This window comes from Chiloscyllium plagiosum, unplaced genomic scaffold (assembly GCF_037043375.1).
Source record: "Chiloscyllium plagiosum isolate Xiang-an unplaced genomic scaffold, Cpla_swu_hap1 HiC_scaffold_35, whole genome shotgun sequence".
In the NCBI taxonomy this organism is placed as follows: Eukaryota; Metazoa; Chordata; class Chondrichthyes; order Orectolobiformes; family Hemiscylliidae; genus Chiloscyllium; species Chiloscyllium plagiosum.
The window spans coordinates 41166102-41172101 of NW_028270173.1; positions in this window are offsets into that span (position 1 = coordinate 41166102).

Here is a 6000-nt window from a genome sequence, read left to right on the forward strand (position 1 = left end):
CGGAAGCATACTGTGTAAAAGGTATTTTTAAGAAATACCTTATTAATTGACGCTTTGTCTATCTCGATAATTAGAAACATTCCTCTAAATAAAGCAAAATTTGTATGGATTCATTTTTCGGTTTCCTGAAATTGTATGCAAGTTATTATTTCCATCATGGTCGAATTATTTCTCCCTCTGTAGGCTATGTTGATCAACTTTCCATTAATAGCTATGACAAATTGTGAATTTCGTTTGGCGACTCGTGTGACATGACAGGATGCATTATTTCAACTGAAAGTCAATTTTCCAGTTTAAATTCATCTGTGAATTCAGCATATATCACACTATAGTACCTTTTAAATGTGCTACGAACAAAAAAAAAATGAAGCTTAGCTTGCCCCACGTAATCTTATCACGAAATGCCAAAACTGGCTCGTATCATTTTTTAAATCACTCACGTGACATGAGCACCTCCCGCTGTGGCTTGACAGCATTTGTTTCCAATCTCTAGGCACAGAAGGCAGGTAAGAGTCTAACACACTGCTGTGGGTCTGTGGTCAGATATACACTACAAAATTTAAGGCTGACGAATTTCCTTCTCTGCAGGCCATTGATGAGCTAGTTGGGTTTTCTGAGAACCGACATTACTTTCATTATCCTCATTAGACGCATAACTCCAGATTGTTTTTTCTTAAATGATGTAATTGAACCAGCTTTCCTATTTTATTAGCCGAGCTCCTGGTTGAATATTGTAGAGTAAGACGACTAGATCACTGTCTTCTCCTTGAATTGACAAAATTAAAGATGAGAGGAGTCAAGATATTGGATGCTGACGCGATATCAGTTGTGGAATCTATGTTTGGCTTATGTCTAGGTTAAGAAGACATTCGTAATTCAATTAATTTATTCTAGTAAGCAGTGGTTGATATATTCAATGTCAAAACCTTTTGAAGTGCTATTTCGCAAATGACCCACTCTGTTGTAATCTGATATAAATTGTTTGCACTTTGAAATGAATTGAATATGCATTGTCTGCTATTTCGTATTCTGAACCAAACTTTGAATGCAGAATTTGTTATGGTGTGGTTAATGAGCAAAAACAAAATCCCTCTCCAGTCATTTTGCATTAAAATAATGTCAAATAAATTATATTTTAAAAAAAACAAAGAAATAAGTACAAGGAAATCGGCAGTAACTAGCTCTTAACACAGTCAGAATAAACATACCGTACACGTATAATTTTAATAAACAATCCACAGTGAAATAAATCATGAGACAGATCACTGACCATTGCAAATAATTCAGTTCTTCATGCAGTCTCTTTGGCCACTGAGAAACATTATGCTGTATAAATAGTTACTTTTGACCCTGTCTACAAAAATGATTTTAAAAATCAATAAAATTACATTTAAGGTTTCCAGGTATGACTTAGCATTATGAAATCTATCTTGAAAGTGTGTGCTAGATTGAAATATTCGAAATCTTCTCATACCATTACCTTATTTTTCTCAGATAACGTTTTTTCAATACAGAGTAAGGTATGAAATTTAATATCTAGAAATTGAAACTGACTTGAAATACTTTCAAAATCGTCTTTCTTTTACCGCCAATGCAATGTCCTATAAAACTTCACAGAAAAGGCCGCGCTGCAAAAATAAAATCCAGAAAGATTTCTCAATGTTCGTTACATTTTTTTCTGCTTAAAGTGTCTTCATATTATATGCTTACTCACGGTCTATTGGACTGCATCCTGCTGCTAGATTTTTTTTTATTCATTCATGCAATATGGACACGGCTGGATGCAGAAAAGTTCCTGTCCCTAATTGCCCTTGCTTTTTAAAATCCTTTGGATTCCTTTTTCGGTTGGATGACTCACAATGCCCTCGGGGAGAGAACTCCAGTGTTCTGACTCAGGGACAGTGATGGAGCGACGATATATTTCTAAGTCAGGATGGTTAGTGGCTCGGAGCAGAACTTGCAGATTTGCAATGTTCCCTTGTAACTGTTGTACTTGTCCTTCTAGGTAGTAATGGACATGTCAATCAGTTGTGCTTTCAAAGGATTTTTTGACGATTTTGTGCAGTTAGAATTGCTGCTTCTGCGAGTTAGAATTGCAATGAATTGATGGTCCTGTATATGGTGGCAAATCAAGCAGGAAACTTTGGTTTGGAATGTATCAAGTTCCTCGAGAATTCTAAGGCTGCACAAATTTAGCCAAGTGGGCGTATTCCATCGAACTCCTGGCTCGTCCTCTAAAAACGGTGGACTGGACTTGGGTAGTCAGGACGTTATTTGCTTGTGGCAGAATTATTCGACTCTGGCCTGTTCTCACAGCTGCATTATTTATGTCAAGATTAACGTGGTGCTGGAAAAGCACAGCAGATCAGGCGGCATTCAAGGAGCAGGACAATCGAATTATCGGGCAAAAACCCTTCATCAGGAATGAAGATGAAGTGCTTTTGCCCGAAACATCGATTTTCCTGCTCCTTGAATGCTGCCTGATCTGCTGTGCTTTTCCAGCACCACTCTAATCCGGACACTGATCTTCAGCATTAGCAGTCCTCACTTTTGCTTACTTTCTTGATGTGGTGAGTCCAGTTGAGTACCTGATCAATGGAAACCCCAAAGGCATTGGCAGTGGAGGATTCCGTGATGATAGGATCTTTGAAGGAGTGGTTGTTACCTTGCCTGTTATTTGGTATAATCATTTCCTGGCATTTGTATGGCACCAATGCTAGTTGCCACATTTCTGCTTAAATCTGGGTATTGTTCAGACGTTGTTACATTTGAAAGTAGACAATTTTAATATTGAGGGTTACCAATGATTTCGAACATGGAGTTAATGATACACATATTTGCACAACATGGAAACAGATCCTTCAGTCTGGCTTGATTACACCGGCCAGATATCCTAAATTAATCTAGATTTGGAGATGCCGGTGTTGGACTGGGCTGTACAAAATTAAAAATCAGACAACACCAGGTTATAGTCCATAAACAAATTGAACTATTACCTGGTGTTGTGTGATTTTTAAGTTAATCTAGTCCCTTTTGCAAGCATTTGGCCACAGCTCTCTAAACCCTTCTTATTCATATACCAATAAATTCATTTTAGATGTAATTTTACCAGCCTTACTCACTTCCTCTGGCAGCTCATTACATACATCGACAGTGCCTTTGGTATAAGACAATTTGTTCCTTAAGTCCTTTTTACAGTTTTCCTCTCTCATCATTAACAAAGCTCTATATACTTGGACTTGCCGAACCTGAGGAAAAGACCTTGGCTAATCAACCTATTCCCCTGCTCCATGTGATTTCATAAGCTTCTTTAAGTTCACCCCTCAGCCTCTGACTCTTCAAAGAAAATACCCCAGCCTATTCATCCGCTCCCTTTATCTCAAACCCTCCAGCACTTATAACAACCTCCTACGTCTTTTCTGAACCATTTTAAGTTTCAACACATCATTGCTTTAGCAAGGAGACCTGGATTGAATACAAGATTCCAAAAATGGCCTAAACAGTGTCCTATACAGCTGAAACTTAAACTCCCAACTCCTATACTCTTCGATCAATTGCGAATGACCCTATTTCTGACGTGATGATCAATGGAGGATCACTGATGAAGCAGCTGAAATGGTTGATGATTGTTCTATAAATCAAAAAAAAAGTGTATTTCCTCTCACTGAATTATTATTGAAAGGCAAGAGGTTTCAGTGAACAGCTTACTATTCGGAAGCATTTGACAGGCTGAAAACGGTGTGACCTTCTGCTTCAGTGTTAGCCATTCAAGATGGCTGTCGATACTCGTAATGTGGGTATTGGTGCTGTGCTCTTAAAGGAAGACGACGAGAAGATAGAAAGACCTATCAAGTATTTCTCTCGGAAATTGAACACCGATCAACAGAAAGATTGGACAGTTTAGAGGGAGACTTGGTGTTGGTTATACAACATTTCAACGGTTGTGTCACCAGTAATATATCTGAAACAATCATATACAGCGATTATAACCCAATAAAGTTTGTGGAGAAATTTAAGTACAAACATCCGGAACGTTTTGGTGGAGCTTAATTTAACAGCCACTCAACTTGAAAATTTTGCATGTGGCAAGACGGGAAAACGTGATTGCTGACACAGTGCCAAACCTTGGATATGAAATTCAGGCCTTTGGTAGCAGGTGTAAACGGACTGAAATAGAATGTTGTAGTGCATGGTTGCATGTTTATGTTGTGTGTAATGTATATGTGTATTGGAGTGTAGTAACAATTTAAGTTTCAGAGTTCTTAAATCGAGTTATCCTTGTATACTATTGTTTTTTATATAATGAGGGAGGTGTGAGAATGTTGCTCCTTTAATATGGTTCTGTTGCCCTTGGTTTGCTTCGAAAGTTGTCGTCAAGGCAGACGTTCCACATATATCGGGAAATATCTACCTGAGAAAACTTTTAAGCCTTTCTTTCATAAATTTACACTATGAAACGGGAGTGGCCAGTTCTCCCAAATAAGTGTTTGGCTTGGTTTGGTTTTAGCAAGTGGTGAATTTGGACATGTTTGCCAAAGAGAATTACTGAGGGGAAAACTTTTGCGATTTAGCAGGCATTTTCTGGAAGATGGTCTCTGAGATCTGTGTGGTTGCTCGTCCTTTAACGAGGTTATGTTGTTCTTTTGTTTTCATGGTGGTTTGTAAAGACAACGGTTCCAATATGTCTGGAAATATCTACTTAAGAAGCATTTTAAGTATTTCTTTTAAAAATCTTGTATATCGAAAGTAGTCAGTTCTCTCAGTTCGGGGTTTTGGTTGGATTTGGTTTTAGCAGTCTGTTTAAGGCCGATGGTCAAAGAAAAAGCTGCATGTTGACCTCTGTATCTCTGACATCTCTCCTGTAAAATCCTGTGCTTGTTTTTCTTTTGCCCAGGGGCTGTTTATGGGGATGTCGCCAGTGTTTTGAACAGTATCATTAAGTTGTGATAGAGTCGATTGGGTATCAGATTGGTTAAGTAAATCAAATTCGGTAGTTCTTTTCATGTTTCATTCAATAGTCTGTAAATAAATTTTGTTTTGATTAAAACTGAGTGGTTAGGTCAGCTGCATCACTCGTGTAATTTCCACTCAATACCTGTTCAAAACACGTGGTAAGGCTAGCGTCTAGGCGGCCTTCTTGAACTTTTTTGAGTGTGTCTGGCCTGGTCCATAAAAAAATGGACTCTTTGCGGGATTTGTTCTGAAGTTTAGAATTAGGCTTATTGTCCTGAAAGGCTGCGAGTGGTACATGTCATTGTGATATTTTCTAGTGTTGAACTCGTTTAGCTTAAACAGTGCTGATGTAGTAATGACTCTGTTAGGCACTAAGAGTTTTTTGATGTTGGAAGAAGTGACTTTGGGGATTAACAAGCAGTGAAACAATGGAAAGCTGCTGCAATTGTCAGTCAGGCTTGTGTTGGTGTAAGAAAAGTTGAGATAGTTGCAGGAATTGTTCAACATTTCAATTTGCTCTTAACGCCATCAGAACCTTTGGAGATGACTAAAACTCAATTGAGAATGAAGCAGCTTGAGTTAGAGGCATAAAGGAGAAAACTAAATTAAACTATTTGAAATACTTTGAAAACCAGAAGAAGGAGCAAAAGCACGAAATGCACTAGCAGAACAATAAAGAATAAAAGAGAGAACTATAGAGAGATGTGACCGAAAAAGGGAGAGGAAAGGGAGTAAGAGAGATACTTTCAAATTCATAATTTGCATTTAGACAGGAAAATTAACCTAAAAGGATGGAGATGAACGCTGAAGGTAAGCTTACTGAGGAAGAGAGTGAGGATGAGCAAACCAATGGTAGCCAAAGGCCTGGTCGGGACCTGTTCTAATATATTAAAGAGTTGCTTGAATTTGATGAAAAGAATGTAGCATCCTTTTTCATCTCATTGAGAAGATGATTAAACAAATGAAGGAGCCAGTGACCACTTCGGTTTTGTTGATCCAATCAGAACTAGTAAGTAATTCGCTTCCCAATCAGAGGCGGTATCTGGA